Source organism: Leiobunum rupestre, chromosome 2 (assembly GCF_980474605.1).
Source record: "Leiobunum rupestre chromosome 2, qqLeiRupe1.1.hap1, whole genome shotgun sequence".
NCBI lineage: Eukaryota > Metazoa > Arthropoda > Arachnida > Opiliones > Sclerosomatidae > Leiobunum > Leiobunum rupestre.
In genome coordinates, this window is record NC_143385.1 from 75,135,835 (window position 1) to 75,146,384 (window position 10,550).

Genomic DNA, 10,550 nt, shown 5'->3' on the forward strand with positions numbered 1-10,550 from the left:
AAAACAGAATTACACCTAAGCTAACGACATTTACTCAAGCGATGAAATTGAACTATTCGACAAATAATGCGAAAAAACCTGTGACTAAAAAGAAATACTGAACCAGCTTCTTATAATTTATAGAGAGTTAATATCAAGGAGATCAATATCCGGTTTTCAAACATATTTTATATTTTAATTGAAAGATCTTCCAATGAGTGAGAGATGTCTCCATTTCGAAGGGGGAAAATACGCGATCGCGTTTCACGGACTGAGTTCGGTTTATGGTCTCCTAGGGAATGACTGTGAGCGTGAAAATATCATAGGACGGCAATCGCTCTTCCGCACGTACTGCTATTATCAAAGTGACCTTGTTCATACTTGGTATGACATTGCGGTCTAGATTATCTAAAGGTGTGATATGAATTGCTGTGATAAGGTTATACCGGCTCAAGTGATTGAGTGAAACTGAAACCTAAGTTGGTAAATTTCCCATCTTTGAATCAGTATAATTATTTCGATTTCTCGTTGCTTATACACCCTATTTCGTAAGTAGGTGAAATAGTGAAAGCGAGGAAATTGAATGTGAAAATAGAGAACTTACCGTACGCCAGTCCTACAAAACCTTCTATTAATAATTCAATTTCATATCAGGTATAGGACCATGACTTGAGCCAATGGTGGTGCTGATTATTATTATATTTACCTGCGTGAGTGTGTTGTGGCTGACTACCTTGCTTCTTCTAACAACTAGACGTACAGTCCTTATATTGACCTTCGTGCCAGCTTAAGGCTATAACTTAAAAAAGTATAAGTAAACCACTCAAGTAAAATTTAGCGTGTTCTTAAAATGTCTCGAAAGTGCTTAAGTACTTGGCTCATACCTAAATAAATGTTCGACTTCTTAAAGACGTACTGATCGTTAATATTTGAAAGGTACAAATGCAAATACCAGTCTCGGACTCGAACTTTTCAGTGTGTGAATTGATTTTACGACGCTGACCTATAAATACTCTGTTTGTACAAGAAAGTATATCATTGTCACAAACAAATTTAAAGTTATCGTTTATTGTTTCCTTTATCATTATGTTTATTTAAAATCAAACGCTGAATGGTTCGATTTTTTATGTTCATTAGAATCTTTTGTGTTTTTGATAGATAGACAAGTGACGTGAATTTTTAAAATTTGAGTTTTCAATAGATGAACAGAAAGTGCGAATTTTTTTAACCATCTATGCTTTGAATTAAAGTTAAATTTGTGAACTAATGGGCTGAGCCACCTTCGATGAAATTATTGTCATTATTATGATTTATCAATATCACTCAAGCGACCCTCTAAGGCCTAATTCAGGTTTTGACTAATAATGCCTTTAAAACGGGTGACCGTGTTACAATGCGTAGGAGGGTGGTAGAAAGACCTTCATGTCACGCGAGCCAACATCTCCCTACACTCACTACTACCGTTATCCTCCACATGGTTTATTTATGCTTGTAGAGAATGAGCATGCAGACATGGTCGAACTTTGCTCCGGCACGAGACGGGATAGAAAAACGTCATCAAACGCATCGGAAGACTGATTTGAACATGAATTGGATTAACATATTCATTATCCTTAACTATAGTATATAAATACATTCTTGAATAAATATGATCCTTTTTGACTTTCAGTGTCATTTTTTTCTTAGGTTTGGAGTGATCGTTTTTTGACCTACTTTGTTCCAAAATGTTTAAATGTTTTCAAACTTTGTACTTTATTTTTAATTTCAATTAAAACAATGTTACAGAAGGAGGGGACGTGTAAACGAAATATGTTACGTCACATATAAATTCTCTTTTGGATCCTCAATTGCCAATTATTTTAAGGTACTTTAGCAATTTAATACTTAAGTTTCCTATTTACGATTAGAGGGGCGTGCCAACGTTTCAACGAGAGTTGGGGCAAAACAATATTATAAGCACAACCTAAATAGGCTACGTCCGAGAAAGAAAAACACATGGGTGTCGTATGTTTAGTCAACTTGTAAGGTTGTCTAAAATTGCGACACGGTAAGACTCCGTCAGTGGCAAATAAATATAATGATCTCGTGAAATACAACTCTGCGGAAAGTCTGTCCTAAGAAAAAGTAGCCCCGCTGCCCCCGTGGTTGGCACGCCCCTATACGATTATTTTGAATGTGTTTTAATAAGTATTAGGTTTTATGATGCTATATTAGTTCAGGGCGTTAGAGCACTTTTTTTTAATCAGCTAGGCTAATACCCAAGGCACCACCTTAGGCCTAAGTCATCAAGCGACTTTTAAAGCCATTAATTCAGGTGGCCGGGTTACAATGCGTAGGAGGGTGATGGCAAGCCCTTCACGCCACGCGAGTTAACAGCTCCCTTTACAATAACTATTACCGTTAACCTCAATAAGGTTTTGTTAAGTATTTATTGAGACGGGAGCGAAGAGTCAAACATTAGGATTTTTTTGCGTTACGTAATTTGTGGCTGCCCAAAGCTGTTAAAAATATACCGTGAACAAACTAACAGATAGTTACTTATATCATTCATATACTCGTAATTTTTTATATTCTTTTGTTTTAGATTTATGAGCCTTGGCTGTGTCCTCTTAGAAATACTCAAAATCGTAAGCCCGTAGAATATTTTGATTTTCAATATGACCGGTTTAAAAAATAATTTATATCTGGAAATATCCAGAACCACTCGTCTGTGACTGTATTTATTTCAACAGAGACACATTAGCGATTAAGGAAAATTTCATCCAAATCGAATGATAATGAGGGAATTTATCGTGTCTGGAATGTTTTTAGTAGTCGTTCTCAGACAATGCATCTTCAAAATATATTATCGTCTACGATGTTCAGTGAAATTGAAACGCTTATTTTTATGCATATGTGACGGAAATATAATTTTAAATTAGTCTTGCAGTCAAAACGTCGAAAATCAATATGGAAAACAGAAAAATCAATCTGTCAACAAGGTCCAAGGGCTCAAAAATCATTAACAGAGAAATACAAATAAAAAACACAAGTACTTTTTAAAATTGCTAATTTTACTTAATGGTTTTAATTTGACAAGTTCAGTAACAATTACACAAATTCATAAGCCCCGTTTCAGCGTTTCTTATTTTCTTTTAATTTTACAAGATATTTATTGAAGGTGATAATATTTTTCTTATCATAAAGGAAACTTTCAAAATTTCAACAAAGTTTCTGAACAAGACGTAGACGACCCGCGTAAAATTTTGTATCAATCGGTGCAATTACGGTAAAGTGTAATTAATGGTTGCTCGGACAATAATATGTTCAATTAAACTTTGCAAAATTAAAAATAACACTTAAATTAATCCAACTTTGGTTTGCTCGGCTTTTTAGTTGCATCGCAGATTCAACTTTATCCCTGGAATTTTTACTTACATTTTCTAATAATTAAATTTAGAAATGAACGTAAGTGTAATTAATTATTTTTGTCGTAGAACACACGTTATGAAGCTCCATTTTGTATAAGAATAACTGTGTACGTTACAAGAACACCAACGACCTGAAAGAGAAAAAGGAACGGCTTTTTACAATTGAACGTGTTTAGTCTTATCCAAAAATTAAGCTTTAATTATTTTAACAAAAGGTAACTTAACAATCAACTAAAAATAAATCGTTTATCAGACCGGTGTTTCTAAGTTCGTCACTGTTACCACAAATGTGAACGTTCTCTTACCGTAGGTAGCAAAGGTTTTTTAATTTCGCAAAACCCAGAAGCCGAAAATCGAAAAGAGAGAACATCTTTCAAGGCAGTGAAGTAGAGTACCTGTATTAAAAAATATTTTCATTATTATTGTTGAAAACTGCATTCAGCAGATCAATGTCTTATGTAAACCCTCTGTTAAAGTCATGTTTGTTGGTACCAAAATAGGTTACCAAATTATATCATGAAAGGTTTGCCTTAAACTTAAACAATTAATAACAACAAATTATAACATTTTATAACCTCATCGTATGTGTATTTCGTCTCTTCAAGTCTTAGCTTCAATTGCGAAACGATGTTGAAGGTCTCTGTAACCTGTTAAATTTAAAAATACCGGAAGATAAATTTAATTAAATTTATTTAATTAAATCAACAACATAAAATGACATTTAAATTTGAGTTCTTTAAAATTGTTATTGTAGTTTTCACAAAATAAACTATAAAAATTTAATCAGATTGAATGATTTTAAATAATTTACAATTATCTCTTGTGAATTTGATTTGATAATAATAATAATAATAATAATAATAATAATCGATTGTTCAAATTTGTATCTAACTGGAATCAAGACATTAAGTTTGAATCCAATTCTGTTTGGATCAAATAACTTTTATTGAATCGGAATGAACTTGAATTTCGTACATTTTAATCGAAGGATTTGGAAAATAATTTTCTGCGTAGAAAAACAACGCCATATTAGGGAATAAAAGCGGATGAATAGGCCTGATATAACTCATTATGTAGAAGAAGTGTCGAGCGCCAAAAAGGAATTTTGATATCGACCAATTAGATCAAATAAAACACATATTGTACGGCAATTTTCTACAAAAGTGGAATGTATTTTTGCCCAAGTTTGGACATAATATAGGAATCAAATATGATTCACGTTATACTCTCAATTATTTTTTATATCCACTAACTCCAACTTTACCATTCACCAAATTAACACTATTTAAGCTTTTTAAATCAATCAGTAAATTTGGTAGAAGTAAATTTGAAGCACGACTATTTTTGGCATACCTGCTCATGTGGAATATCTGAGTAGAGACACAAGATGAATACTCGGCAGATGCTGATAAGTACTTGTAGAGGAGCTTGCAATGCTTCGTAAAGTGCAGCTTCTCCCAAATCGTCATTGCTAGTGTCAATGACCACGCAACACATGATAGAAATTATGTTGATCATTAAATCGACGAGCAAAAGTTCAGAAAGCAGATCTCGAACTTCAATGAATATCTTATTAAGCCGAATCAATAATAATCGTTTGTCTTGTAATATTTCTCTTAAATTTAAATCTTGCTGACTTTCGGAAATATTTCGAAGTACTTCGTTGTATTTAGACAAACACGCTCCGAAGTATAACGAAAAATAGACAAATAAACCTTCAACTGCGGTCGAACTTATGATTCCATGAAGAATTAGAACAATTTCAGTTGTTGATTTTCCGAAGAGCAAGAGACGCGGCAGTTGCAAATGTTCCATTATATACCAATATGAAAACATGAACATTGATAGCAGCAGACACAAAAGCAAAGTTACGTGGTAACATATCCCATTTTGAAACAGTCTTCGAAAACTAATTTGATCGTCGCTAATGGCCCAACGCACACTCACCAAATCAAGGGATATGGTACCGAACCTCTCACGATTGAAAAACATTTTGATCCACAAAACAATTTCGTAAAATATAAAGTTCGATTCAAAAATTAACAAGGATAAACTGTAAACAAACCCTATTTTACTTTTGTTAGTGGTTGAAGATATTTCCGTTACTTTTTCTACTTCGGTGTGCTTGGCAATCCTTGTGTCTACAATCTGCGTTCCTATGACGCAAGCCAGCCACGATAGTATCGGTAACCACATAAACGGGGAAAATTTCGACATTGATTTCACATTATTATCCACATAAATTCCAATGAAACGCAAATGAAATGTGAATATTTTATAGCATGGTGGTCTTAAATTTCTTTTGACGGTTTTTCTTACAATATTGGTGGCCATTTTAACAGGTGTAAAAGATTTTTAGCACGAAAACGTCACCGAGTTTCAATAAGTCTTTCAATTGATGAATTTGCTAAAAATATTTCCAATGAATGATCTTCTCTAAATGATAAATATTTGTGAATGTGACAGTTCAAGTGAATCGCCTTTAAAGGTTTCCACTCTTACAGATTTTAAAGTGTATTGTTTATTTTAAGATAGCGCAATTAATTTCAATTAATTTTGGGTCTATCTAAAATATTGGTCACATTAGTTTATTCACACATGTCGTCAGTGGGAAAAAATATAATTTTTTTTTTTAAATTATTACTTGAAGTAAATATAATCAAAATGACATATGCGTTGACATTACACTTTCCGATAATTTGACATTTCTAAGGATGAGACTGTGTAAAAATTGTGTATCATTTGATAAATTAGCTTGCTGTACTAACAAATTACTAACCTCTAAGAAAAATTACAGATCTTAGCATTTTTTCGATTTTCACCGCGAACACCCAATTATATTTAAAACCTGTGGCTGTAAATTAAGAATGATTGGATTCTACACGTATTTCGATTAATTTTTCAACTTTTAATGGCATAGATCCATTTTACTTGACGTGAATTTCTTGGGTTACTTCGATAAATAGTAAAATTGTCGATTTATGAAATAGAGCAAATTAAGACGTTAATATTTCAAGCCTCATTAAAAAGCCTTGTAAGAATTTGTGAGTCTATTGCAACCCAAATTAGTGATTTAACTGACTTGAATGAAAAACTTCACAAAGTTGATGTACGTCTTTCGTATATGGCGCTTCTTGAAGTTGATACACTACGCCCATGAAAGAACTGAATCCAAACGATGTTATTTTGCTGAAACCTTCAGTTTTATCGACACACTTATGTTTAGAGTGCTTTCTAAGTCATTAACTGTTGAAGTTAGTTCTTTGAAGACACTTCGTGTATTTGAGATGAAATTTAATAATGATTCGAAGACCAACAGGTGCTTTAATGTTGCTGGATGTCGTGCGGACTCAGATCAGTCAGTCGAAATGTAATCGGGGCTATAAACCTTCTGATGACAGGATTTCATTGACTGGTAAGTGGAGAAGATTCACTGGGGTTTTTATCCGATATTTAGAAATAAAACAAACTAAAATCAATAATTATATATTTTCAGTAAACTATAATAGCGTTATAAAACCGACGATGTCCCATTTATCCGAAGAGATTGCTCGTAATAATAGATGAGGCTTCTATGAGCATATATATTGATTTCAATTATATATTAAATATTTAATGTATTATTGAAAGAGGATATAAACATACGTTTGACGTTACCAACATAATGAAACATATTACGTACACTCTAATATTTGATACCCAGAAGGAGTTGATTGTTTTTCCAACTATGGCACCTTGGGGAAATCAAACAATCGTGATTACCTACCAGGTCTATTTTTGTAATATTGTAAAGCAATATTTTAATTGGAATATTTACACAATAATTGGGTTATCGTTATTTCACTGTTAACCATGGTTTGCTAAACAATTTAACCAATGAAAAAGTAAGGTTTAGCATTAACGTTTTACATAATTAAAATCTGGCTCTTTAATTATAATACATTCAAAATTAATTAATAAATCAATGAATTGAAATATTACATTCAAAATTAATTAATTAATCAATGAATTTAAATATTACATTCAAAATTAATTAATAAATCAATGAATTGAAATATTACATTCAAAATTAATTAATAAATCAATGAATTGAAATATTACATTCAAAATTAATTAATAAATCAATGAATTGAAATATTACATTCAAAATTAATTAATAAATCAATGAATTGAAATATTACAATCAAAATTAATTCATTTTAATATAACATTCAAAATTGGTATAAGATATGTTTTAAAGAGGCGGTCTATATTAGGGATAGGGGGAAGTTAAATTTAGATAATAAGTCGATAAATATTATTGGGGGGTTTTAAATGAATAAAATGGTAATGGTTGACACTAGGGGTAACATTGTGTAATCGTGTTTGTATTTGTGTAGAAATTAAAAATTAATAATGAGTAGTTGAAGAAGGACCACGGTCCGAAAGCTTCTGCAACAAATGCCATTTTTAAATTCCATGAAGCAGCAGTCTCTTTTAAACCTTTAATCATATTACATACAAAATGAATTGAAAAACATATTACATTCCAAATAAATAATTATAATATTACACCCAAAATTAATTAATTATAATATTACTCTCATAATTAATTAATTATAATATTACACCCAAAATTAATTAATTATAATATTACTCTCATAATTAATTAATTATAATATTTCACTTAAAATTAATTAATTATAATAGTACATTCAAAATAATAAATTATAATTTTACAAACAAATTTAATTGTAATACTTCGTATTAGTTATACAAACTTTCCTTCCCTAAACGCATGAAATAATTTGTGAACGGCCCCTCAGGTTTAGGACTATGGCGAAATATTTATTGATCTCAAGCACAACGTTGCAAAGATACGGTCGATATGAAATGTATTGTGGATACTATTTCGTTCAAATTTCTAATAATTCGATCGTAGATTTCAATGTTAAAAAACAGGCTTTTTGATAATCTAGTTGAGAGCTAAAATTCAAAAGAAACGACTAGGCTGAACTTATATTAAGAGTACAATCAATGAAGTTTACCTGGATACAAATTGTACGGTTGCATCAAGGTAAATTGCAATTTTGGGATAAAAACACGACTTTAGTACAAAGATTTGTGAATTTTGTTTCAATTCATATTAGATGCATACTTTTCTGTTGCTTAGGGATTTCGGAGTAGGGTAAGAAGAATAATCCTATGACGTCATTTTAATCCGAATCTTTGGTGGTGAACAGTCAGGTTAAAAACGTTTTCCAAACATGTCTGCCTGTGTCCATTTTACCAGTTATATTCTGGATAAACAAACGATTTTATCAGTGTAAGTTTATTATCTCCACCTTTTATTCAAGAAAAAGTGATAAGTGTCGACGAAGTGAATTGTACATTTGCAATTTTTAATAAATAATAGATCTAGATATATAATAAAAAATACAGTAAGAAATTTTTTAAAGCAATAAATTTATTGATCTGTTTTCTTGGCGGTTGTTTGGCTACATTTGTTATTAAGAACTTCCTTCAAATATGTCACCTGTAATCTACTGGTAGTATTCAAAAGTTAAAAAATTAAATAATATATGAAATTGAAAAGTCAAAATGTTTCACATATGTATATTACAAGGCCGTAAGTCATTGGTTTTTAATTCTGGTGTCAGAAGTGGAAAGCAATTAAAATTCCTAATCGAATACGTATCATTCAGGAAAGTTAGTAATAGCATAATTAAACTTGCGTAACGTTGACAATAGTTCCTTCAAGCAATGTAATATTCTCAATATCTCGCGGTATTAACGGTTTTTAAAAACTTTATTTAAAACTTAAATTTCTATCTAATATTTCTAAAATTTGGATTCTTAACAAGAATTCAAGATGGTAGTCACTCGATGACTGGGGTCTAAGGTGGTGCGTTGGGTATTAGCTAGCCAATTATTAGCATTATAAACACTCATTATAAGTAATAAAATTTCTGCTCATAAACGCAATTAAATGAGCTGCCGATTTATAAAATGACATTGTTTGAAAATACCAAAGGCTTAGATTATGAACTTCTATGTTAGATTTCACGATTTCAGTGTTTTTCTAAAGACAAGACTTTCTTCTTAAATTTATAGGATTTTTAATGACTCTCGACCAGCTTGCTATTTTAGTTTGATCACCAAATTTAAAACGGGAAATATTCCCCAAAACGTGTTTCTATTTGCTTAAAATTTAATATAAATAGAAATACCTATAAAAATTGTTCGAATAAAAATAATTTATTACTTTGTTGTCTTACAACAATTTCCAGCAAAATGTAAAATATTTTATTTAATTACATTGCAGGATGCAGGCCCGTATATGGGGGGTGCCAGGGGATGCTCAACGCCCCCAAATGAATACTTGAGCATCCCTAACCCAACCGACCCAAAAAGAATTGATTGCTCAACTGCCAACTAATATCATATAACACCGGTTACCTGTATTTTTAATAAAATATTATGTTTTCAACGAAGTCGTAATTCAGAATTTAAAAAAAAAACAAATCAAACCCATTTCGGTATATTTATTAATTTCAGGAGTGGGAGTTAGAAATTACGATTTTTAGTATCAAGGCATTAGCACCCCCCAAAACAATTTGAGCACCCCCGAATTTTGGCGGCTGGTTACGGGTCTGGCAGGATGCTTTATTGAGAGTAATTCACTCGCTAAGAACAATTTCTGGTTGTCCCAAAATATTATGCAAATCTAACAACAATTATATTCCAAGCTTGTGGAACACGTTAGTCTTTTTTATATTATCAATATGGTGTTTTTTTTTATTCTGAAAGCAAGGTAATTTTTTGTAAAATTTACCTTTAAAATTTTTGGCTGTTGGTTTTCAATACATTATTCACGAAAAGAAGATACAGAACTTCAGCTCGTAAAAAGTATTTGTTTAATTGTAACTAAATAAAAAGAAATTTAAATAGAAATGAAAATTTAAAGTTGTAAACTATTTTTCGTTTAATGCAGTTTAATCAAAATTCTTAGTCGAATTAAGGAAGAAATATTCCTGGTATTTATGTTGGAATATTAAAGAGAAAAGTCAGCTTTTGAAAAAAGAAACTAGAAATAATTTTAAAGATGAATTAACTAAATCAGTCCCCATATGTTTAATCGCAATGGTTAAGTTAAGAATTATTGGGAGACCCAAGGGAATT